Genomic DNA, 25130 nt, shown 5'->3' on the forward strand with positions numbered 1-25130 from the left:
CCGTCGTTTCTCGGTATATCTCCAGAGCCTGACTGCGAAATTAGCGTGTTTTTTTCTTGTGTGAAGGAAATACGTTGGTTTTAGAGTATTTAAAACGAGTTGTCAGATGTGAGGTTGCACCCCACCCTCACTTTCGGGAACCACAGCTTAAACATGGTGCCTTACACCATTGTTTTCCGTCGCCATCTGTCTTGAGTGGAACGAGCAGAACTGTAGTTATCAATATTCACACTGACGCAGAGAAAACAAAAAACGACAGAAGAGGCCGTTCCCTAGCAACGGCTACGCTGTGCATTTCGCCCTCAGGGGAAGCTAATGATAGGCTCCAGGCGAGCATCAAACTAACCAACTTAATATTGTGATACTTAGGCGCTTTCTACTTCTGGATTGGCACACACATGCTGAATCGTCTCTGGATCATCAGTAAGTACGTCACATTAGATATTTGTTTTATCGCCCTGCTGTAAATTAAAGGGCAGTTTTTCAACGGCTGTCAGTTCTGCTTCTAGCTACGCTACATCGCCCTAGCAGCACCTACGCACTGCGTTCAGATGTGCTCACCTCCGCCCTGGCGTTGAGCGCCTACAGCGCCGTCGCCTTCGGCCTCTGATGGCAGGAGGGTAGCCGACACATCAAGGCGTGGGTGGGACGCAGCACAACGCGGTGGTGGTGTAACGGTCAGCATGGTTGCTTCCCAAGCAGTTGATCCGGGTTCGATTCCCGGCCACCGCACAAAAGGTACTTTTTTCTTCTACGGGTATTCCACGTAACGAAACGCGATCTTCGAAACTGTGAACTGTCGCGGTACGAATAGTTTTCCTTCGCCCCTCGTCTCAGTCCGTGCTGCCAGGGCGCTAGTCTGCGGCTTTCGTTTCTCAGCATCGTGTGTCTCCATGTGTCGACTTGTCTCGACTTTGCTCGGCTGACGCGAAAGCTGACGCTTGGAAATGGGCATATATGTAGAGGGCAGGCGCGACAAACGACTGGGAGAGACCAAAAAACGACAAACACACGACAGAACCTTTCATTTTATTGTGGCCACAGATTCGCCCCTTAGTGTACCGAGAGGCAAGAGTGGCGTCAGCGTGCGGGACCGCATAATTATTGCTAAGCAACAACGAAGCCGAAGGAAAAATGCAAAATGAAAGAAGGCAACAGCACGTCGAGTTCCCAGCCGAGCACGCATCCATGTACTAACCACGGCCAACGATTCCTAACGCCGGTGAACAGACGAGAACCGCTGCACTACGCGCGGTGTGGCCGTTGGCGACAGTATCGCGCAACGTGTAGACACCTTACTTCTTGTGAAGATCGCTTGTTATTTACCTGGCAGTGTGTCGCTGGAGGAAGCATTGTCTTTTAGGGGAGAAAAATGAAATGGCACTTGGTGCGGTCGAATACGTGGCTTTTGTGTTCACAGCACGACGCTCTAACTTACTCAGCTATCGAGCTACGCAATGTGGCACGTCTGCAGTCCAATACCCGATCCACCGTCTCATCCACCTTTATTACTGCCCTGACACTCATTTACGCACATATCTGCTTTCGTTCACGTTTGCTCGCCTGATGCTTGGACCCCAAAAACCACAACCCAAAGATATCGTAAATGCCGTGAGAATAACCAAGACTCAGCAAACAAAAGAATGTTCGGCTACCGGGAATCGATTCCGGGCCTCGTGGCTGAAAGCCATGTCTCCTAACAGCTTTCCATTCTTTCAGGCCGCCAGACAATCAGACTTGCAAGGCAAGCACCATAGTCACTGCCGTTTCTCGTAGTATCTCTGGAACCTGTTCCCGCGTAATTTACTTGTTTTCCCGCATGTACGAAATTGGTAGTTTTGGAATATTTAAAATGCATTGTCAGATGTGGGGTTCGAACCCACGCTCCCCTTCGGGAACCAGAGCTTAAATCTGGCGCCTTAGACCGCTCGGCCAATCTGACGCGTGGGCGCCAAATCTCTTCCACCGTCGTTTCTCGGTATATCTCCAGAGCCTGACTGCGAAATCAGCGTGTTTTTTTCTTGTGTGAAGGAAATACGTTGGTTTTAGAGTATTTAAAACGAGTTGTCAGATGTGAGGTTGCACCCCACCCTCACTTTCGGGAACCACAGCTTAAACATGGTGCCTTACACCATTGTTTTCCGTCGCCATCTGTCTTGAGTGGAACGAGCAGAACTGTAGTTATCAATATTCACACTGACGCAGAGAAAACAAAAAACGACAGAAGAGGCCGTTCCCTAGCAACGGCTACGCTGTGCATTTCGCCCTCAGGGGAAGCTAATGATAGGCTCCAGGCGAGCATCAAACTAACCAACTTAATATTGTGATACTTAGGCGCTTTCTACTTCTGGATTGGCACACACATGCTGAATCGTCTCTGGATCATCAGTAAGTACGTCACATTAGATATTTGTTTTATCGCCCTGCTGTAAATTAAAGGGCAGTTTTTCAACGGCTGTCAGTTCTGCTTCTAGCTACGCTACATCGCCCTAGCAGCACCTACGCACTGCGTTCAGATGTGCTCACCTCCGCCCTGGCGTTGAGCGCCTACAGCGCCGTCGCCTTCGGCCTCTGATGGCAGGAGGGTAGCCGACACATCAAGGCGTGGGTGGGACGCAGCACAACGCGGTGGTGGTGTAACGGTCAGCATGGTTGCTTCCCAAGCAGTTGATCCGGGTTCGATTCCCGGCCACCGCACAAAAGGTACTTTTTTCTTCTACGGGTATTCCACGTAACGAAACGCGATCTTCGAAACTGTGAACTGTCGCGGTACGAATAGTTTTCCTTCGCCCCTCGTCTCAGTCCGTGCTGCCAGGGCGCTAGTCTGCGGCTTTCGTTTCTCAGCATCGTGTGTCTCCATGTGTCGACTTGTCTCGACTTTGCTCGGCTGACGCGAAAGCTGACGCTTGGAAATGGGCATATATGTAGAGGGCAGGCGCGACAAACGACTGGGAGAGACCAAAAAACGACAAACACACGACAGAACCTTTCATTTTATTGTGGCCACAGATTCGCCCCTTAGTGTACCGAGAGGCAAGAGTGGCGTCAGCGTGCGGGACCGCATAATTATTGCTAAGCAACAACGAAGCCGAAGGAAAAATGCAAAATGAAAGAAGGCAACAGCACGTCGAGTTTCCAGCCGAGCACGCATCCATGTACTAACCACGGCCAACGATTCCTAACGCCGGTGAACAGACGAGAACCGCTGCACTACGCGCGGTGTGGCCGTTGGCGACAGTATCGCGCAACGTGTAGACACCTTACTTCTTGTGAAGATCGCTTGTTATTTACCTGGCAGTGTGTCGCTGGAGGAAGCATTGTCTTTTAGGGGAGAAAAATGAAATGGCACTTGGTGCGGTCGAATACGTGGCTTTTGTGTTCACAGCACGACGCTCTAACTTACTCAGCTATCGAGCTACGCAATGTGGCACGTCTGCAGTCCAATACCCGATCCACCGTCTCATCCACCTTTATTACTGCCCTGACACTCATTTACGCACATATCTGCTTTCGTTCACGTTTGCTCGCCTGATGCTTGGACCCCAAAAACCACAACCCAAAGATATCGTAAATGCCGTGAGAATAACCAAGACTCAGCAAACAAAAGAATGTTCGGCTACCGGGAATCGATTCCGGGCCTCGTGGCTGAAAGCCATGTCTCCTAACAGCTTTCCATTCTTTCAGGCCGCCAGACAATCAGACTTGCAAGGCAAGCACCATAGTCACTGCCGTTTCTCGTAGTATATCTGGAACCTGTTCCCGCGTAATTTACTTGTTTTCCCGCATGTACGAAATTGGTAGTTTTGGAATATTTAAAATGCATTGTCAGATGTGGGGTTCGAACCCACGCTCCCCTTCGGGAACCAGAGCTTAAATCTGGCGTCTTAGACCGCTCGGCCAATCTGACGCGTGGGCGCCAAATCTCTTCCACCGTCGTTTCTCGGTATATCTCCAGAGCCTGACTGCGAAATCAGCGTGTTTTTTTCTTGTGTGAAGGAAATACGTTGGTTTTAGAGTATTTAAAACGAGTTGTCAGATGTGAGGTTGCACCCCACCCTCACTTTCGGGAACCACAGCTTAAACATGGTGCCTTACACCATTGTTTTCCGTCGCCATCTGTCTTGAGTGGAACGAGCAGAACTGTAGTTATCAATATTCACACTGACGCAGAGAAAACAAAAAACGACAGAAGAGGCCGTTCCCTAGCAACGGCTACGCTGTGCATTTCGCCCTCAGGGGAAGCTAATGATAGGCTCCAGGCGAGCATCAAACTAACCAACTTAATATTGTGATACTTAGGCGCTTTCTACTTCTGGATTGGCACACACATGCTGAATCGTCTCTGGATCATCAGTAAGTACGTCACATTAGATATTTGTTTTATCGCCCTGCTGTAAATTAAAGGGCAGTTTTTCAACGGCTGTCAGTTCTGCTTCTAGCTACGCTACATCGCCCTAGCAGCACCTACGCACTGCGTTCAGATGTGCTCACCTCCGCCCTGGCGTTGAGCGCCTACAGCGCCGTCGCCTTCGGCCTCTGATGGCAGGAGGGTAGCCGACACATCAAGGCGTGGGTGGGACGCAGCACAACGCGGTGGTGGTGTAACGGTCAGCATGGTTGCTTCCCAAGCAGTTGATCCGGGTTCGATTCCCGGCCACCGCACAAAAGGTACTTTTTTCTTCTACGGGTATTCCACGTAACGAAACGCGATCTTCGAAACTGTGAACTGTCGCGGTACGAATAGTTTTCCTTCGCCCCTCGTCTCAGTCCGTGCTGCCAGGGCGCTAGTCTGCGGCTTTCGTTTCTCAGCATCGTGTGTCTCCATGTGTCGACTTGTCTCGACTTTGCTCGGCTGACGCGAAAGCTGACGCTTGGAAATGGGCATATATGTAGAGGGCAGGCGCGACAAACGACTGGGAGAGACCAAAAAACGACAAACACACGACAGAACCTTTCATTTTATTGTGGCCACAGATTCGCCCCTTAGTGTACCGAGAGGCAAGAGTGGCGTCAGCGTGCGGGACCGCATAATTATTGCTAAGCAACAACGAAGCCGAAGGAAAAATGCAAAATGAAAGAAGGCAACAGCACGTCGAGTTCCCAGCCGAGCACGCATCCATGTACTAACCACGGCCAACGATTCCTAACGCCGGTGAACAGACGAGAACCGCTGCACTACGCGCGGTGTGGCCGTTGGCGACAGTATCGCGCAACGTGTAGACACCTTACTTCTTGTGAAGATCGCTTGTTATTTACCTGGCAGTGTGTCGCTGGAGGAAGCATTGTCTTTTAGGGGAGAAAAATGAAATGGCACTTGGTGCGGTCGAATACGTGGCTTTTGTGTTCACAGCACGACGCTCTAACTTACTCAGCTATCGAGCTACGCAATGTGGCACGTCTGCAGTCCAATACCCGATCCACCGTCTCATCCACCTTTATTACTGCCCTGACACTCATTTACGCACATATCTGCTTTCGTTCACGTTTGCTCGCCTGATGCTTGGACCCCAAAAACCACAACCCAAAGATATCGTAAATGCCGTGAGAATAACCAAGACTCAGCAAACAAAAGAATGTTCGGCTACCGGGAATCGATTCCGGGCCTCGTGGCTGAAAGCCATGTCTCCTAACAGCTTTCCATTCTTTCAGGCCGCCAGACAATCAGACTTGCAAGGCAAGCACCATAGTCACTGCCGTTTCTCGTAGTATATCTGGAACCTGTTCCCGCGTAATTTACTTGTTTTCCCGCATGTACGAAATTGGTAGTTTTGGAATATTTAAAATGCATTGTCAGATGTGGGGTTCGAACCCACGCTCCCCTTCGGGAACCAGAGCTTAAATCTGGCGTCTTAGACCGCTCGGCCAATCTGACGCGTGGGCGCCAAATCTCTTCCACCGTCGTTTCTCGGTATATCTCCAGAGCCTGACTGCGAAATCAGCGTGTTTTTTTCTTGTGTGAAGGAAATACGTTGGTTTTAGAGTATTTAAAACGAGTTGTCAGATGTGAGGTTGCACCCCACCCTCACTTTCGGGAACCACAGCTTAAACATGGTGCCTTACACCATTGTTTTCCGTCGCCATCTGTCTTGAGTGGAACGAGCAGAACTGTAGTTATCAATATTCACACTGACGCAGAGAAAACAAAAAACGACAGAAGAGGCCGTTCCCTAGCAACGGCTACGCTGTGCATTTCGCCCTCAGGGGAAGCTAATGATAGGCTCCAGGCGAGCATCAAACTAACCAACTTAATATTGTGATACTTAGGCGCTTTCTACTTCTGGATTGGCACACACATGCTGAATCGTCTCTGGATCATCAGTAAGTACGTCACATTAGATATTTGTTTTATCGCCCTGCTGTAAATTAAAGGGCAGTTTTTCAACGGCTGTCAGTTCTGCTTCTAGCTACGCTACATCGCCCTAGCAGCACCTACGCACTGCGTTCAGATGTGCTCACCTCCGCCCTGGCGTTGAGCGCCTACAGCGCCGTCGCCTTCGGCCTCTGATGGCAGGAGGGTAGCCGACACATCAAGGCGTGGGTGGGACGCAGCACAACGCGGTGGTGGTGTAACGGTCAGCATGGTTGCTTCCCAAGCAGTTGATCCGGGTTCGATTCCCGGCCACCGCACAAAAGGTACTTTTTTCTTCTACGGGTATTCCACGTAACGAAACGCGATCTTCGAAACTGTGAACTGTCGCGGTACGAATAGTTTTCCTTCGCCCCTCGTCTCAGTCCGTGCTGCCAGGGCGCTAGTCTGCGGCTTTCGTTTCTCAGCATCGTGTGTCTCCATGTGTCGACTTGTCTCGACTTTGCTCGGCTGACGCGAAAGCTGACGCTTGGAAATGGGCATATATGTAGAGGGCAGGCGCGACAAACGACTGGGAGAGACCAAAAAACGACAAACACACGACAGAACCTTTCATTTTATTGTGGCCACAGATTCGCCCCTTAGTGTACCGAGAGGCAAGAGTGGCGTCAGCGTGCGGGACCGCATAATTATTGCTAAGCAACAACGAAGCCGAAGGAAAAATGCAAAATGAAAGAAGGCAACAGCACGTCGAGTTCCCAGCCGAGCACGCATCCATGTACTAACCACGGCCAACGATTCCTAACGCCGGTGAACAGACGAGAACCGCTGCACTACGCGCGGTGTGGCCGTTGGCGACAGTATCGCGCAACGTGTAGACACCTTACTTCTTGTGAAGATCGCTTGTTATTTACCTGGCAGTGTGTCGCTGGAGGAAGCATTGTCTTTTAGGGGAGAAAAATGAAATGGCACTTGGTGCGGTCGAATACGTGGCTTTTGTGTTCACAGCACGACGCTCTAACTTACTCAGCTATCGAGCTACGCAATGTGGCACGTCTGCAGTCCAATACCCGATCCACCGTCTCATCCACCTTTATTACTGCCCTGACACTCATTTACGCACATATCTGCTTTCGTTCACGTTTGCTCGCCTGATGCTTGGACCCCAAAAACCACAACCCAAAGATATCGTAAATGCCGTGAGAATAACCAAGACTCAGCAAACAAAAGAATGTTCGGCTACCGGGAATCGATTCCGGGCCTCGTGGCTGAAAGCCATGTCTCCTAACAGCTTTCCATTCTTTCAGGCCGCCAGACAATCAGACTTGCAAGGCAAGCACCATAGTCACTGCCGTTTCTCGTAGTATCTCTGGAACCTGTTCCCGCGTAATTTACTTGTTTTCCCGCATGTACGAAATTGGTAGTTTTGGAATATTTAAAATGCATTGTCAGATGTGGGGTTCGAACCCACGCTCCCCTTCGGGAACCAGAGCTTAAATCTGGCGCCTTAGACCGCTCGGCCAATCTGACGCGTGGGCGCCAAATCTCTTCCACCGTCGTTTCTCGGTATATCTCCAGAGCCTGACTGCGAAATCAGCGTGTTTTTTTCTTGTGTGAAGGAAATACGTTGGTTTTAGAGTATTTAAAACGAGTTGTCAGATGTGAGGTTGCACCCCACCCTCACTTTCGGGAACCACAGCTTAAACATGGTGCCTTACACCATTGTTTTCCGTCGCCATCTGTCTTGAGTGGAACGAGCAGAACTGTAGTTATCAATATTCACACTGACGCAGAGAAAACAAAAAACGACAGAAGAGGCCGTTCCCTAGCAACGGCTACGCTGTGCATTTCGCCCTCAGGGGAAGCTAATGATAGGCTCCAGGCGAGCATCAAACTAACCAACTTAATATTGTGATACTTAGGCGCTTTCTACTTCTGGATTGGCACACACATGCTGAATCGTCTCTGGATCATCAGTAAGTACGTCACATTAGATATTTGTTTTATCGCCCTGCTGTAAATTAAAGGGCAGTTTTTCAACGGCTGTCAGTTCTGCTTCTAGCTACGCTACATCGCCCTAGCAGCACCTACGCACTGCGTTCAGATGTGCTCACCTCCGCCCTGGCGTTGAGCGCCTACAGCGCCGTCGCCTTCGGCCTCTGATGGCAGGAGGGTAGCCGACACATCAAGGCGTGGGTGGGACGCAGCACAACGCGGTGGTGGTGTAACGGTCAGCATGGTTGCTTCCCAAGCAGTTGATCCGGGTTCGATTCCCGGCCACCGCACGAAAGGTACTTTTTTCTTCTACGGGTATTCCACGTAACGAAACGCGATCTTCGAAACTGTGAACTGTCGCGGTACGAATAGTTTTCCTTCGCCCCTCGTCTCAGTCCGTGCTGCCAGGGCGCTAGTCTGCGGCTTTCGTTTCTCAGCATCGTGTGTCTCCATGTGTCGACTTGTCTCGACTTTGCTCGGCTGACGCGAAAGCTGACGCTTGGAAATGGGCATATATGTAGAGGGCAGGCGCGACAAACGACTGGGAGAGACCAAAAAACGACAAACACACGACAGAACCTTTCATTTTATTGTGGCCACAGATTCGCCCCTTAGTGTACCGAGAGGCAAGAGTGGCGTCAGCGTGCGGGACCGCATAATTATTGCTAAGCAACAACGAAGCCGAAGGAAAAATGCAAAATGAAAGAAGGCAACAGCACGTCGAGTTCCCAGCCGAGCACGCATCCATGTACTAACCACGGCCAACGATTCCTAACGCCGGTGAACAGACGAGAACCGCTGCACTACGCGCGGTGTGGCCGTTGGCGACAGTATCGCGCAACGTGTAGACACCTTACTTCTTGTGAAGATCGCTTGTTATTTACCTGGCAGTGTGTCGCTGGAGGAAGCATTGTCTTTTAGGGGAGAAAAATGAAATGGCACTTGGTGCGGTCGAATACGTGGCTTTTGTGTTCACAGCACGACGCTCTAACTTACTCAGCTATCGAGCTACGCAATGTGGCACGTCTGCAGTCCAATACCCGATCCACCGTCTCATCCACCTTTATTACTGCCCTGACACTCATTTACGCACATATCTGCTTTCGTTCACGTTTGCTCGCCTGATGCTTGGACCCCAAAAACCACAACCCAAAGATATCGTAAATGCCGTGAGAATAACCAAGACTCAGCAAACAAAAGAATGTTCGGCTACCGGGAATCGATTCCGGGCCTCGTGGCTGAAAGCCATGTCTCCTAACAGCTTTCCATTCTTTCAGGCCGCCAGACAATCAGACTTGCAAGGCAAGCACCATAGTCACTGCCGTTTCTCGTAGTATCTGTGGAACCTGTTCCCGCGTAATTTACTTGTTTTCCCGCATGTACGAAATTGGTAGTTTTGGAATATTTAAAATGCATTGTCAGATGTGGGGTTCGAACCCACGCTCCCCTTCGGGAACCAGAGCTTAAATCTGGCGCCTTAGACCGCTCGGCCAATCTGACGCGTGGGCGCCAAATCTCTTCCACCGTCGTTTCTCGGTATATCTCCAGAGCCTGACTGCGAAATTAGCGTGTTTTTTTCTTGTGTGAAGGAAATACGTTGGTTTTAGAGTATTTAAAACGAGTTGTCAGATGTGAGGTTGCACCCCACCCTCACTTTCGGGAACCACAGCTTAAACATGGTGCCTTACACCATTGTTTTCCGTCGCCATCTGTCTTGAGTGGAACGAGCAGAACTGTAGTTATCAATATTCACACTGACGCAGAGAAAACAAAAAACGACAGAAGAGGCCGTTCCCTAGCAACGGCTACGCTGTGCATTTCGCCCTCAGGGGAAGCTAATGATAGGCTCCAGGCGAGCATCAAACTAACCAACTTAATATTGTGATACTTAGGCGCTTTCTACTTCTGGATTGGCACACACATGCTGAATCGTCTCTGGATCATCAGTAAGTACGTCACATTAGATATTTGTTTTATCGCCCTGCTGTAAATTAAAGGGCAGTTTTTCAACGGCTGTCAGTTCTGCTTCTAGCTACGCTACATCGCCCTAGCAGCACCTACGCACTGCGTTCAGATGTGCTCACCTCCGCCCTGGCGTTGAGCGCCTACAGCGCCGTCGCCTTCGGCCTCTGATGGCAGGAGGGTAGCCGACACATCAAGGCGTGGGTGGGACGCAGCACAACGCGGTGGTGGTGTAACGGTCAGCATGGTTGCTTCCCAAGCAGTTGATCCGGGTTCGATTCCCGGCCACCGCACAAAAGGTACTTTTTTCTTCTACGGGTATTCCACGTAACGAAACGCGATCTTCGAAACTGTGAACTGTCGCGGTACGAATAGTTTTCCTTCGCCCCTCGTCTCAGTCCGTGCTGCCAGGGCGCTAGTCTGCGGCTTTCGTTTCTCAGCATCGTGTGTCTCCATGTGTCGACTTGTCTCGACTTTGCTCGGCTGACGCGAAAGCTGACGCTTGGAAATGGGCATATATGTAGAGGGCAGGCGCGACAAACGACTGGGAGAGACCAAAAAACGACAAACACACGACAGAACCTTTCATTTTATTGTGGCCACAGATTCGCCCCTTAGTGTACCGAGAGGCAAGAGTGGCGTCAGCGTGCGGGACCGCATAATTATTGCTAAGCAACAACGAAGCCGAAGGAAAAATGCAAAATGAAAGAAGGCAACAGCACGTCGAGTTCCCAGCCGAGCACGCATCCATGTACTAACCACGGCCAACGATTCCTAACGCCGGTGAACAGACGAGAACCGCTGCACTACGCGCGGTGTGGCCGTTGGCGACAGTATCGCGCAACGTGTAGACACCTTACTTCTTGTGAAGATCGCTTGTTATTTACCTGGCAGTGTGTCGCTGGAGGAAGCATTGTCTTTTAGGGGAGAAAAATGAAATGGCACTTGGTGCGGTCGAATACGTGGCTTTTGTGTTCACAGCACGACGCTCTAACTTACTCAGCTATCGAGCTACGCAATGTGGCACGTCTGCAGTCCAATACCCGATCCACCGTCTCATCCACCTTTATTACTGCCCTGACACTCATTTACGCACATATCTGCTTTCGTTCACGTTTGCTCGCCTGATGCTTGGACCCCAAAAACCACAACCCAAAGATATCGTAAATGCCGTGAGAATAACCAAGACTCAGCAAACAAAAGAATGTTCGGCTACCGGGAATCGATTCCGGGCCTCGTGGCTGAAAGCCATGTCTCCTAACAGCTTTCCATTCTTTCAGGCCGCCAGACAATCAGACTTGCAAGGCAAGCACCATAGTCACTGCCGTTTCTCGTAGTATCTGTGGAACCTGTTCCCGCGTAATTTACTTGTTTTCCCGCATGTACGAAATTGGTAGTTTTGGAATATTTAAAATGCATTGTCAGATGTGGGGTTCGAACCCACGCTCCCCTTCGGGAACCAGAGCTTAAATCTGGCGCCTTAGACCGCTCGGCCAATCTGACGCGTGGGCGCCAAATCTCTTCCACCGTCGTTTCTCGGTATATCTCCAGAGCCTGACTGCGAAATTAGCGTGTTTTTTTCTTGTGTGAAGGAAATACGTTGGTTTTAGAGTATTTAAAACGAGTTGTCAGATGTGAGGTTGCACCCCACCCTCACTTTCGGGAACCACAGCTTAAACATGGTGCCTTACACCATTGTTTTCCGTCGCCATCTGTCTTGAGTGGAACGAGCAGAACTGTAGTTATCAATATTCACACTGACGCAGAGAAAACAAAAAACGACAGAAGAGGCCGTTCCCTAGCAACGGCTACGCTGTGCATTTCGCCCTCAGGGGAAGCTAATGATAGGCTCCAGGCGAGCATCAAACTAACCAACTTAATATTGTGATACTTAGGCGCTTTCTACTTCTGGATTGGCACACACATGCTGAATCGTCTCTGGATCATCAGTAAGTACGTCACATTAGATATTTGTTTTATCGCCCTGCTGTAAATTAAAGGGCAGTTTTTCAACGGCTGTCAGTTCTGCTTCTAGCTACGCTACATCGCCCTAGCAGCACCTACGCACTGCGTTCAGATGTGCTCACCTCCGCCCTGGCGTTGAGCGCCTACAGCGCCGTCGCCTTCGGCCTCTGATGGCAGGAGGGTAGCCGACACATCAAGGCGTGGGTGGGACGCAGCACAACGCGGTGGTGGTGTAACGGTCAGCATGGTTGCTTCCCAAGCAGTTGATCCGGGTTCGATTCCCGGCCACCGCACAAAAGGTACTTTTTTCTTCTACGGGTATTCCACGTAACGAAACGCGATCTTCGAAACTGTGAACTGTCGCGGTACGAATAGTTTTCCTTCGCCCCTCGTCTCAGTCCGTGCTGCCAGGGCGCTAGTCTGCGGCTTTCGTTTCTCAGCATCGTGTGTCTCCATGTGTCGACTTGTCTCGACTTTGCTCGGCTGACGCGAAAGCTGACGCTTGGAAATGGGCATATATGTAGAGGGCAGGCGCGACAAACGACTGGGAGAGACCAAAAAACGACAAACACACGACAGAACCTTTCATTTTATTGTGGCCACAGATTCGCCCCTTAGTGTACCGAGAGGCAAGAGTGGCGACAGCGTGCGGGACCGCATAATTATTGCTAAGCAACAACGAAGCCGAAGGAAAAATGCAAAATGAAAGAAGGCAACAGCACGTCGAGTTCCCAGCCGAGCACGCATCCATGTACTAACCACGGCCAACGATTCCTAACGCCGGTGAACAGACGAGAACCGCTGCACTACGCGCGGTGTGGCCGTTGGCGACAGTATCGCGCAACGTGTAGACACCTTACTTCTTGTGAAGATCGCTTGTTATTTACCTGGCAGTGTGTCGCTGGAGGAAGCATTGTCTTTTAGGGGAGAAAAATGAAATGGCACTTGGTGCGGTCGAATACGTGGCCTTTGTGTTCACAGCACGACGCTCTAACTTACTCAGCTATCGAGCTACGCAATGTGGCACGTCTGCAGTCCAATACCCGATCCACCGTCTCATCCACCTTTATTACTGCCCTGACACTCATTTACGCACATATCTGCTTTCGTTCACGTTTGCTCGCCTGATGCTTGGACCCCAAAAACCACAACCCAAAGATATCGTAAATGCCGTGAGAATAACCAAGACTCAGCAAACAAAAGAATGTTCGGCTACCGGGAATCGATTCCGGGCCTCGTGGCTGAAAGCCATGTCTCCTAACAGCTTTCCATTCTTTCAGGCCGCCAGACAATCAGACTTGCAAGGCAAGCACCATAGTCACTGCCGTTTCTCGTAGTATCTGTGGAACCTGTTCCCGCGTAATTTACTTGTTTTCCCGCATGTACGATATTGGTAGTTTTGGAATATTTAAAATGCATTGTCAGATGTGGGGTTCGAACCCACGCTCCCCTTCGGGAACCAGAGCTTAAATCTGGCGCCTTAGACCGCTCGGCCAATCTGACGCGTGGGCGCCAGATCTCTTCCACCGTCGTTTCTCGGTATATCTCCAGAGCCTGACTGCGAAATTAGCGTGTTTTTTTCTTGTGTGAAGGAAATACGTTGGTTTTAGAGTATTTAAAACGAGTTGTCAGATGTGAGGTTGCACCCCACCCTCACTTTCGGGAACCACAGCTTAAACATGGTGCCTTACACCATTGTTTTCCGTCGCCATCTGTCTTGAGTGGAACGAGCAGAACTGTAGTTATCAATATTCACACTGACGCAGAGAAAACAAAAAACGACAGAAGAGGCCGTTCCCTAGCAACGGCTACGCTGTGCATTTCGCCCTCAGGGGAAGCTAATGATAGGCTCCAGGCGAGCATCAAACTAACCAACTTAATATTGTGATACTTAGGCGCTTTCTACTTCTGGATTGGCACACACATGCTGAATCGTCTCTGGATCATCAGTAAGTACGTCACATTAGATATTTGTTTTATCGCCCTGCTGTAAATTAAAGGGCAGTTTTTCAACGGCTGTCAGTTCTGCTTCTAGCTACGCTACATCGCCCTAGCAGCACCTACGCACTGCGTTCAGATGTGCTCACCTCCGCCCTGGCGTTGAGCGCCTACAGCGCCGTCGCCTTCGGCCTCTGATGGCAGGAGGGTAGCCGACACATCAAGGCGTGGGTGGGACGCAGCACAACGCGGTGGTGGTGTAACGGTCAGCATGGTTGCTTCCCAAGCAGTTGATCCGGGTTCGATTTCCGGCCACCGCACAAAAGGTACTTTTTTCTTCTACGGGTATTCCACGTAACGAAACGCGATCTTCGAAACTGTGAACTGTCGCGGTACGAATAGTTTTCCTTCGCCCCTCGTCTCAGTCCGTGCTGCCAGGGCGCTAGTCTGCGGCTTTCGTTTCTCAGCATCGTGTGTATCCATGTGTCGACTTGTCTCGACTTTGCTCGGCTGACGCGAAAGCTGACGCTTGGAAATGGGCATATATGTAGAGGGCAGGCGCGACAAACGACTGGGAGAGACCAAAAAACGACAAACACACGACAGAACCTTTCATTTTATTGTGGCCACAGATTCGCCCCTTAGTGTACCGAGAGGCAAGAGTGGCGTCAGCGTGCGGGACCACATAATTATTGCTAAGCAACAACGAAGCCGAAGGAAAAATGCAAAATGAAAGAAGGCAACAGCACGTCGAGTTCCCAGCCGAGCACGCATCCATGTACTAACCACGGCCAACGATTCCTAACGCCGGTGAACAGACGAGAACCGCTGCACTACGCGCGGTGTGGCCGTTGGCGACAGTATCGCGCAACGTGTAGACACCTTACTTCTTGTGAAGATCGCTTGTTATTTACCTGGCAGTGTGTCGCTGGAGGAAGCATTGTCTTTTAGGGGAGAAAAATGAAATGGCACTTGGTGCGGTCGAATACGTGGCCTTTGTGTTCACAGCACGACGCTCTAACTTACTCAGCTATCGAGCTACGCAATGTGGCACCTCTGCAGTCCAATACCCGATCCACCGTCTCATCCACCTTTATTACTGCCCTGACACTCATTTACGCACATATCTGCTTTCGTTCACGTTTGCTCGCCTGATGCTTGGACCCCAAAAGCCACAACCCAAAGATATCGTAAATGCCGTGAGAATAACCAAGACTCAGCAAACAAAAGAATGTTCGGCTACCGGGAATCGATTCCGGGCCTCGTGGCTGAAAGCCATGTCTCCTAACAGCTTTCCATTCTTTCAGGCCGCCAGACAATCAGACTTGCAAGGCAAGCACCATAGTCACTGCCGTTTCTCGTAGTATCTGTGGAACCTGTTCCCGCGTAATTTACTTGTTTTCCCGCATGTACGAAATTGGTAGTTTTGGAATATTTAAAATGCATTGTCAGATGTGGGGTTCGAACCCACGCTCCCCTTCGGGAACCAGAGCTTAAATCTGGCGCCTTAGACCGCTCGGCCAATCTGACGCGTGGGCGCCAAATCTCTTCCACCGTCGTTTCTCGGTATATCTCCAGAGCCTGACTGCGAAATTAGCGTGTTTTTTTCTTGTGTGAAGGAAATACGTTGGTTTTAGAGTATTTAAAACGAGTTGTCAGATGTGAGGTTGCACCCCACCCTCACTTTCGGGAACCACAGCTTAAACATGGTGCCTTACACCATTGTTTTCCGTCGCCATCTGTCTTGAGTGGAACGAGCAGAACTGTAGTTATCAATATTCACACTGACGCAGAGAAAACAAAAAACGACAGAAGAGGCCGTTCCCTAGCAACGGCTACGCTGTGCATTTCGCCCTCAGGGGAAGCTAATGATAGGCTCCAGGCGAGCATCAAACTAACCAACTTAATATTGTGATACTTAGGCGCTTTCTACTTCTGGATTGGCACACACATGCTGAATCGTCTCTGGATCATCAGTAAGTACGTCACATTAGATATTTGTTTTATCGCCCTGCTGTAAATTAAAGGGCAGTTTTTCAACGGCTGTCAGTTCTGCTTCTAGCTACACTACATCGCCCTAGCAGCACCTACGCACTGCGTTCAGATGTGCTCACCTCCGCCCTGGCGTTGAGCGCCTACAGCGCCGTCGCCTTCGGCCTCTGATGGCAGGAGGGTAGCCGACACATCAAGGCGTGGGTGGGACGCAGCACAACGCGGTGGTGGTGTAACGGTCAGCATGGTTGCTTCCCAAGCAGTTGATCCGGGTTCGATTCCCGGCCACCGCACAAAAGGTACTTTTTTCTTCTACGGGTATTCCACGTAACGAAACGCGATCTTCGAAACTGTGAACTGTCGCGGTACGAATAGTTTTCCTTCGCCCCTCGTCTCAGTCCGTGCTGCCAGGGCGCTAGTCTGCGGCTTTCGTTTCTCAGCATCGTGTGTCTCCATGTGTCGACTTGTCTCGACTTTGCTCGGCTGACGCGAAAGCTGACGCTTGGAAATGGGCATATATGTAGAGGGCAGGCGCGACAAACGACTGGGAGAGACCAAAAAACGACAAACACACGACAGAACCTTTCATTTTATTGTGGCCACAGATTCGCCCCTTAGTGTACCGAGAGGCAAGAGTGGCGTCAGCGTGCGGGACCACATAATTATTGCTAAGCAACAACGAAGCCGAAGGAAAAATGCAAAATGAAAGAAGGCAACAGCACGTCGAGTTCCCAGCCGAGCACGCATCCATGTACTAACCACGGCCAACGATTCCTAACGCCGGTGAACAGACGAGAACCGCTGCACTACGCGCGGTGTGGCCGTTGGCGACAGTATCGCGCAACGTGTAGACACCTTACTTCTTGTGAAGATCGCTTGTTATTTACCTGGCAGTGTGTCGCTGGAGGAAGCATTGTCTTTTAGGGGAGAAAAATGAAATGGCACTTGGTGCGGTCGAATACGTGGCCTTTGTGTTCACAGCACGACGCTCTAACTTACTCAGCTATCGAGCTACGCAATGTGGCACCTCTGCAGTCCAATACCCGATCCACCGTCTCATCCACCTTTATTACTGCCCTGACACTCATTTACGCACATATCTGCTTTCGTTCACGTTTGCTCGCCTGATGCTTGGACCCCAAAAACCACAACCCAAAGATATCGTAAATGCCGTGAGAATAACCAAGACTCAGCAAACAAAAGAATGTTCGGCTACCGGGAATCGATTCCGGGCCTCGTGGCTGAAAGCCATGTCTCCTAACAGCTTTCCATTCTTTCAGGCCGCCAGACAATCAGACTTGCAAGGCAAGCACCATAGTCACTGCCGTTTCTCGTAGTATCTGTGGAACCTGTTCCCGCGTAATTTACTTGTTTTCCCGCATGTACGAAATTGGTAGTTTTGGAATATTTAAAATGCATTGTCAGATGTGGGGTTCGAACCCACGCTCCCCTTCGGGAACCAGAGCTTAAATCTGGCGCCTTAGACCGCTTTTTTTTTTTTTTTTTTTTTTTTTTTTTTTTGGGCCTCCCTTCTCCCCTTACAGCCCTCCTTGCGCTCTCCATGAATGCCTTCCTTGGCGAGCTTCTTCAGCTATAATCAAATGAAATCAAAGTCACCAGATTCACTGGCATCGTACAACAGTACACAAAAGGAATTCAATTTCTTCGTGATTACAAGGAGCTCATTGCTTCTTCTTTTTGGAATATAAGTGCCAACGAAAATTAGAAAACTTTCGCAAAACCAAGAAGAGAGGAAAAAAAAAAAAAGAGATGTCTCTTCCCTCAAAAAACAAAAAATGAGGAATAAGAAAGAAAAGAAAACTTGAGGTTCTGCAAGCGCCATAGGCGAAATGATAACGAAATATTATTCACTGTTGTCTTGTACCTGGGAACTTCACCATGGAAATGGTGACAGGAATCGCGGATTTACTTTAGAATCACCCAATTCCCTGTTTCTCAAACAGGATTGTTAACATATTGCCAAAATCCCTCTTAATGTGTGGGAACTGGTTTCTTCGCCAATATGCCGTTGCCATATAAGCAGTAAAGGCAGTAATATTGTCTTCTCCGTGTTGCGTTATGACGTAATTGACAAAATGTCCCAGCATCCACATAACAGTATTGTTTTTCGTTTTGGGGTAAAACCGTGTATCAGGCCACAGGAGGATATCAGTTGTATAAAGACTTTCAGTGCTACGTGTGAGCAGCGCCAATCGTTTCCGCACCCAATGCCAGTTGAACTGATGTCCACAGCAAGTAAACCTGTGCCTCAGAGTGTCTACTAATCCACATTTGAGGCAGTTGTCAGTAGCACTTAAGCCAATGCGGTTGAGTTTTTCGTTGGTTGGAATAAGATTGTGGACAACTTTATACCAGGCGGAAAGCACATCGGAAGAATGAATTTTGAGAGTAATATTGGTCCACACTGCCGTCCAGACGATTCTTGGGTAGTGCATTTCAATTGTATTTGGAGCTTCGTACTTCTGCCACTGAGCAATTAAGAACACTGTCGTGAGACAAGGACTTGTGGAAACACTGTCACCTAAGTAACTCATTTCGAGGTAATAAACACCGACATGTTGCAATTGAAAGTTTAGTTTCCCGATGTCAATTGGCGGTTTCATACATTTAGGGCGAACAATGCGAAACAGCTTCGATGTGATAGTATGGGGCATCGTGGTAATTATCACAGTTGTTCGTTTTATATAGAGTGCTGTCGCCTTTCGACGGATATCATTGAGTTGCAGGCCCCCAGCTTGCACTGACTTAGACAGTGTGGTATAGGTTAACTTAAAAATATGACCGAGCCACACAAACCTACTGGACAAACGCATGATCTTATGGGCTTGCATTTTGGGAAGAGGGAACACCTGAGCGACATAATAAGCTTTACAGAGTATGTATGTATTCAAAATCCTGATCTTCTGGAGGATATTTGTCGATCGCCAGGTGTTTTCCACTATAGCTCCCTGTATTCGATTGGCAGTAAGTTTCCAGTTTTTAGCTGCCATACGTAAAGGACACCTATCGATGATGATTCCCAGAGCAACATGTTGTTCGACGATCTGTGCCCACGGTATAGCAAGAGATTCGAAGCCCCGTAAGCTTAGAACCTTACATTTACCCTCACTGAGTTTCGCTCCAGACGCAGTGCTGTAAGTATCAATCTCAGCCCGCAATTGGGCCACTTCAGACTCATGACGTAGGATAACAGCAACATCATCGGCGTAAGCCCTCACAGTAAGATTGCTCCCTAAGACAGAAAGGCCACTTAATGTGAGACACAATCTCTTCAGAAATGGCTCGAGCGACAAAACAAAGAGCGACATCGACAACGGACTGCCTTGCGGTACACCGCGTCGTATGCTAACAGCTTGTGTCAGCTGACCGTTAACTGTGATCCTAGCAGTAATGCCGGTTATCATATTCCGAATGACTGCCACAGCTCGTTCTTCGAGTCCAATTCGTTGCAGGATGCGTTCTAAATAGTGATGACTAACGCGGTCAAAAGCTTTGCAAAAGTCAAGAAAAAGGAAAGCACATTTGATGTTGGTTACGGCCGCTACTGAAATAACGTCTCTGTACTCCGCAACCGGAGTCATAATGGATCTCCCTGGAAGGCAAGACTGGTGTGAATGAATAACTTTCCCAAGGATGGGGGTCAGTCTGCTATTAATCGCTCGGGCAATCGTTTTATAATCAAAGTTCAACAATGTGATTGGACGGAGATTATCAACTCGCTTGTGACCAGTTCTCTTCGGGACTAAAACAATTCTACCCACCTTGAACTCGGCAGGAAGAGGACCACCACTCATGACTTCATTAACAATTTCAGTAAAAGTACCACCAAGGACATTCCAGAATTTGATATAAAATTCCTTGGGCAAACCATCAGGACCAGGCGATTTAAAGGAAGGCGAGTCAGAGATCAAGGCTAAAACTTCCTCGGGAGTGAAATCCGATAAAAAGTCGACATTGTCAGCAGGATTAATCGCCCTATCAAAAACATTGACCACTGCACTGACAGCAGGTTCATTGACAATTTCACTGGAATACAGTCGTTGGAAATGTTGGTGAATTTCACTAATAATGGCCGCTTGAGTAGAGAGTAATTCCCCATTATCTCTTTCCAAAACATCAATGAAAGCCCGGCGGCGACGTGATAAATGCTTGAATAAATGGTACATAGATGTCATTTCGTCGGCTAAAACAGATTTAGGTTTGGATTTAACTTTCAGACCTTCCAATTGTTGACGCTTCAAGCTGACAAGTTTAGCCTTGACACGTTGAATTGACGGAAAGTTAGTGTTGGTCGCAGTGGATGAATCATACAGTTGTCGCAGCACAGTGTAGTAAAACTCAAAGGTCCTCTTGAAGGCGCGTGCTTTCTGAGCACTATAATAAATGAGACTTTTTCGAAGCTTTGGTTTGGCAACAGTGGTCCACCACATCGCTTTAGTCGGATAAAAAGTGATGGAACGCAAACAAGTTTCCCACACATGCCTGATAACGTCAAATAACTCAGCGTCCGCCAGATGCGATATGTTTAACATCCACGGGGAACGAAATAATTTGGTAGGCTGTCGATTTAAGTGAACCGTTGCCGTAAAAGCGCAATGGTCGGTAAAACTAGCCGGGATTACGTCAACCGCTAGGAGTCTGTCACTGATACAGTCCGATAGATAAATCCTATCCAGACGGCTGCATGAAGTAACGGTGAAAAAAGTGAATTTAACTAAAGTAGGATACTTCAGTTCCCAAGCATCTTTCAGCTTAATATTCTTAACGAGCTCGTGCAGTTCTTTACAGTAATTAAAATTAGGGGACTGATCGCTTTTACGTAGAACACAGTTGAAGTCACCTCCTATGATCAGGTTTTGAGGACTGCTCCTCAACAGATATGTAACATCCTCCTTATAAAAACGTGACCGTTCGAATTTGTTGCTGTTGCCTGATGGGGCATATAAATTAACAAGGGTTACATCAAAAATTTTACAGCTCACTCCTCGACCGGAATCTAAAAACTCGATCTCCCCAACTGGAATACCTTCCCGTAATAAAAGTGCGGTACCTGTACTTTCCTCAGGAGCAACGTTTGATATGGTTTTAAAACCAGAGATGAAGAGATTGAAAACAGTAACTTCCTGCAACAACACAATATCAGCGTCAGATTCGTATAGAAACTGCTGTAGGGCCGCAATTTTGAGATCAGATCGAATCTTATTTATGTTCAGGGAGACGAATTTGTACGCTTGTGCCATTATTACAGTGAGGTACGTAAAGGGTCACTAAACAACACTGGTCGAATTACAATGTCAGAGAAACTTCGGAATGGGCTGCATTGTCGGGAGGATCACGAACAGTCACTTGTGTGTCGTTGGGTTTGTTTTTCTTCCGTACTGCGTTGACGTTCGGTTGAACTTTGGTCCTACTACGTGCTCTGCTAGGGAACACATCGGCAGACGGAGGTGTGGGAGGGTCCTGAGTGACTTCGCAATCCATAACGTGATGTGACGCCTCAGCCATCTGATCTGCAGAAAGAACTGACTCAGAAGGTGGACAAGTTTGTTTGTTGTCACTAGCACGAACTTCGTGTTTGTTGGTAGACGGACTTTGACGTCCTTCAGTTTGTACACAAGTACTGCCTTCCTCGTTATGCTTATCGGAAGCACGCGCTTGTTGGGAGTCGGCCTGTGGTGACGTCGCGACTTCAGGCGGCGTGCTCGGCTGTTGTGGTGCCAAAGCTGCCTGTACGTCACTCGGAATGACGTCAATAGCCGCAGCGTCGACAGCTGCGTGCGACGGTTCAGAAAAACTTGAGTCAGTAACCGTAACCGGCATCTCTTGTGGGACGTCGAGTTCTAATTCCTGGAGAGCCTCGTCCGGACTATCATCATCACACGTTCTTCGCCGTTTGTGGCTCAGCAGCTGCACGTCAGATTTGGAGGAAGGCGTATCTGTAACCGGTTTTGAAGGAAAGGGTGGAAAGTCGGCAACAGGCAAACCAGGCTCCGGGGGCAATATTTCACTATCACGAGGGCGTTCGATGTCCGTGATTGGTGCCTCCCTAACAAGATCGGCCAATGTCAACTTTTTACGCTGTTCCAAAGTATTTTTGAGAACAAATACACGTTTAGGGCAGTTCGTACGCAAGTGGCCAGTTTCATTACAAATAAAGCATGTGCCTGGTTGCCCACTGTACGTGACATGAACTTTATACCCACAAACAATAAGATGGGAGGGGATATCTTGCTTGACGTGCATTTCGACTGACCGGACGCCACTAAAACACTGTAACCGATGTTGACTAGACCAACGTTCGTTACGGATTTGCTTGACCTCCCCATACTTCGTCAAAATCTCACGTAAATAACAGTTTTCAACTTCCGGCGGCAGGTTGTGCACACGGACATTTTTGTATTCTACATCAGCATTGGATATGAGAACAGTACTCACCGAGGCGTCACGATGACGGAACTCAGCTCGGCTACCATGTTTCAACAGAATCCTCTCCAGTAACACAGGGTTTAACAACTTGACGAAGAAACAGTAGAGATCTGTGTCGTAATAGGCAGTATGAACCTGGTCAGACGTAATACCAATTACATCCACTATGAAATCGTGAACTTCCATGGAACTCGGTTGAACATGACGTGTAGACTTGTCAAATTCGAAACACAGAGTACATTTCCTTGGGAACAACCTGGACGACATATCCACTTATTAAACGGTCGAGACCGCTAACACAAAACGTCACAAAACACTAAAAGTGAACTGACGCAAGCACAATACAGCAAATCTAGCAAACAACGTAAACAAAGAAAGTAGTCACGGCTTGCACACGCTATTGCGGAGCGAAGGCACAACACGTGCGACCTGCACGGCGTCGCAAGCGGAACTGCTCGCTCGGCCAATCTGACGCGTGGGCGCCAAATCTCTTCCACCGTCGTTTCTCGGTATATCTCCAGAGCCTGACTGCGAAATTAGCGTGTTTTTTTCTTGTGTGAAGGAAATACGTTGGTTTTAGAGTATTTAAAACGAGTTGTCAGATGTGAGGTTGCACCCCACCCTCACTTTCGGGAACCACAGCTTAAACATGGTGCCTTACACCATTGTTTTCCGTCGCCATCTGTCTTGAGTGGAACGAGCAGAACTGTAGTTATCAATATTCACACTGACGCAGAGAAAACAAAAAACGACAGAAGAGGCCGTTCCCTAGCAACGGCTACGCTGTGCATTTCGCCCTCAGGGGAAGCTAATGATAGGCTCCAGGCGAGCATCAAACTAACCAACTTAATATTGTGATACTTAGGCGCTTTCTACTTCTGGATTGGCACACACATGCTGAATCGTCTCTGGATCATCAGTAAGTACGTCACATTAGATATTTGTTTTATCGCCCTGCTGTAAATTAAAGGGCAGTTTTTCAACGGCTGTCAGTTCTGCTTCTAGCTACGCTACATCGCCCTAGCAGCACCTACGCACTGCGTTCAGATGTGCTCACCTCCGCCCTGGCGTTGAGCGCCTACAGCGCCGTCGCCTTCGGCCTCTGATGGCAGGAGGGTAGCCGACACATCAAGGCGTGGGTGGGACGCAGCACAACGCGGTGGTGGTGTAACGGTCAGCATGGTTGCTTCCCAAGCAGTTGATCCGGGTTCGATTCCCGGCCACCGCACAAAAGGTACTTTTTTCTTCTACGGGTATTCCACGTAACGAAACGCGATCTTCGAAACTGTGAACTGTCGCGGTACGAATAGTTTTCCTTCGCCCCTCGTCTCAGTCCGTGCTGCCAGGGCGCTAGTCTGCGGCTTTCGTTTCTCAGCATCGTGTGTCTCCATGTGTCGACTTGTCTCGACTTTGCTCGGCTGACGCGAAAGCTGACGCTTGGAAATGGGCATATATGTAGAGGGCAGGCGCGACAAACGACTGGGAGAGACCAAAAAACGACAAACACACGACAGAACCTTTCATTTTATTGTGGCCACAGATTCGCCCCTTAGTGTACCGAGAGGCAAGAGTGGCGTCAGCGTGCGGGACCGCATAATTATTGCTAAGCAACAACGAAGCCGAAGGAAAAATGCAAAATGAAAGAAGGCAACAGCACGTCGAGTTCCCAGCCGAGCACGCATCCATGTACTAACCACGGCCAACGATTCCTAACGCCGGTGAACAGACGAGAACCGCTGCACTACGCGCGGTGTGGCCGTTGGCGACAGTATCGCGCAACGTGTAGACACCTTACTTCTTGTGAAGATCGCTTGTTATTTACCTGGCAGTGTGTCGCTGGAGGAAGCATTGTCTTTTAGGGGAGAAAAATGAAATGGCACTTGGTGCGGTCGAATACGTGGCCTTTGTGTTCACAGCACGACGCTCTAACTTACTCAGCTATCGAGCTACGCAATGTGGCACGTCTGCAGTCCAATACCCGATCCACCGTCTCATCCACCTTTATTACTGCCCTGACACTCATTTACGCACATATCTGCTTTCGTTCACGTTTGCTCGCCTGATGCTTGGACCCCAAAAACCACAACCCAAAGATATCGTAAATGCCGTGAGAATAACCAAGACTCAGCAAACAAAAGAATGTTCGGCTACCGGGAATCGATTCCGGGCCTCGTGGCTGAAAGCCATGTCTCCTAACAGCTTTCCATTCTTTCAGGCCGCCAGACAATCAGACTTGCAAGGCAAGCACCATAGTCACTGCCGTTTCTCGTAGTATCTGTGGAACCTGTTCCCGCGTAATTTACTTGTTTTCCCGCATGTACGAAATTGGTAGTTTTGGAATATTTAAAATGCATTGTCAGATGTGGGGTTCGAACCCACGCTCCCCTTCGGGAACCAGAGCTTAAATCTGGCGCCTTAGACCGCTCGGCCAATCTGACGCGTGGGCGCCAAATCTCTTCCACCGTCGTTTCTCGGTATATCTCCAGAGCCTGACTGCGAAATTAGCGTGTTTTTTTCTTGTGTG

General features: G+C 49.2%; 19 non-coding genes across 19 annotated transcripts; 10 read left to right on the forward strand and 9 right to left on the reverse strand.

Moving 5' to 3' along the window:
* The first annotated feature begins 660 nt into the window (after positions 1–660).
* On the forward strand, positions 661–732 carry Trnag-ccc. The gene has a single exon. It is a non-coding gene; the product is annotated as a tRNA-Gly (tRNA).
* A 1126-nt stretch (positions 733–1858) lies between these two features.
* On the reverse strand, positions 1859–1942 carry Trnal-uaa. The gene has a single exon. It is a non-coding gene; the product is annotated as a tRNA-Leu (tRNA).
* A 683-nt stretch (positions 1943–2625) lies between these two features.
* Positions 2626–2697, forward strand: Trnag-ccc. The gene has a single exon. It is a non-coding gene; the product is annotated as a tRNA-Gly (tRNA).
* A 1126-nt stretch (positions 2698–3823) lies between these two features.
* Positions 3824–3907, reverse strand: Trnal-uaa. Its single transcript has one exon. It is a non-coding gene; the product is annotated as a tRNA-Leu (tRNA).
* A 683-nt stretch (positions 3908–4590) lies between these two features.
* Positions 4591–4662, forward strand: Trnag-ccc. The gene has a single exon. It is a non-coding gene; the product is annotated as a tRNA-Gly (tRNA).
* Positions 4663–5788: 1126 nt separating this feature from the next.
* Positions 5789–5872, reverse strand: Trnal-uaa. The gene has a single exon. It is a non-coding gene; the product is annotated as a tRNA-Leu (tRNA).
* A 683-nt stretch (positions 5873–6555) lies between these two features.
* On the forward strand, positions 6556–6627 carry Trnag-ccc. The gene has a single exon. It is a non-coding gene; the product is annotated as a tRNA-Gly (tRNA).
* A 1126-nt stretch (positions 6628–7753) lies between these two features.
* Trnal-uaa lies at positions 7754–7837 on the reverse strand. The gene has a single exon. It is a non-coding gene; the product is annotated as a tRNA-Leu (tRNA).
* A 683-nt stretch (positions 7838–8520) lies between these two features.
* Trnag-ccc lies at positions 8521–8592 on the forward strand. The gene has a single exon. It is a non-coding gene; the product is annotated as a tRNA-Gly (tRNA).
* Positions 8593–9718: 1126 nt separating this feature from the next.
* On the reverse strand, positions 9719–9802 carry Trnal-uaa. The gene has a single exon. It is a non-coding gene; the product is annotated as a tRNA-Leu (tRNA).
* A 683-nt stretch (positions 9803–10485) lies between these two features.
* On the forward strand, positions 10486–10557 carry Trnag-ccc. The gene has a single exon. It is a non-coding gene; the product is annotated as a tRNA-Gly (tRNA).
* Positions 10558–11683: 1126 nt separating this feature from the next.
* Positions 11684–11767, reverse strand: Trnal-uaa. Its single transcript has one exon. It is a non-coding gene; the product is annotated as a tRNA-Leu (tRNA).
* A 683-nt stretch (positions 11768–12450) lies between these two features.
* Positions 12451–12522, forward strand: Trnag-ccc. Its single transcript has one exon. It is a non-coding gene; the product is annotated as a tRNA-Gly (tRNA).
* Positions 12523–13648: 1126 nt separating this feature from the next.
* Positions 13649–13732, reverse strand: Trnal-uaa. The gene has a single exon. It is a non-coding gene; the product is annotated as a tRNA-Leu (tRNA).
* A 683-nt stretch (positions 13733–14415) lies between these two features.
* Positions 14416–14487, forward strand: Trnag-ccc. Its single transcript has one exon. It is a non-coding gene; the product is annotated as a tRNA-Gly (tRNA).
* Positions 14488–15613: 1126 nt separating this feature from the next.
* Positions 15614–15697, reverse strand: Trnal-uaa. The gene has a single exon. It is a non-coding gene; the product is annotated as a tRNA-Leu (tRNA).
* Positions 15698–16380: 683 nt separating this feature from the next.
* Positions 16381–16452, forward strand: Trnag-ccc. The gene has a single exon. It is a non-coding gene; the product is annotated as a tRNA-Gly (tRNA).
* A 7310-nt stretch (positions 16453–23762) lies between these two features.
* Trnag-ccc lies at positions 23763–23834 on the forward strand. Its single transcript has one exon. It is a non-coding gene; the product is annotated as a tRNA-Gly (tRNA).
* A 1126-nt stretch (positions 23835–24960) lies between these two features.
* Positions 24961–25044, reverse strand: Trnal-uaa. The gene has a single exon. It is a non-coding gene; the product is annotated as a tRNA-Leu (tRNA).
* Positions 25045–25130: the final 86 nt, after the last annotated feature.

Source organism: Schistocerca piceifrons, chromosome 2, assembly GCF_021461385.2.
Source record: "Schistocerca piceifrons isolate TAMUIC-IGC-003096 chromosome 2, iqSchPice1.1, whole genome shotgun sequence".
Taxonomy (NCBI): Eukaryota; Metazoa; Arthropoda; class Insecta; order Orthoptera; family Acrididae; genus Schistocerca; species Schistocerca piceifrons.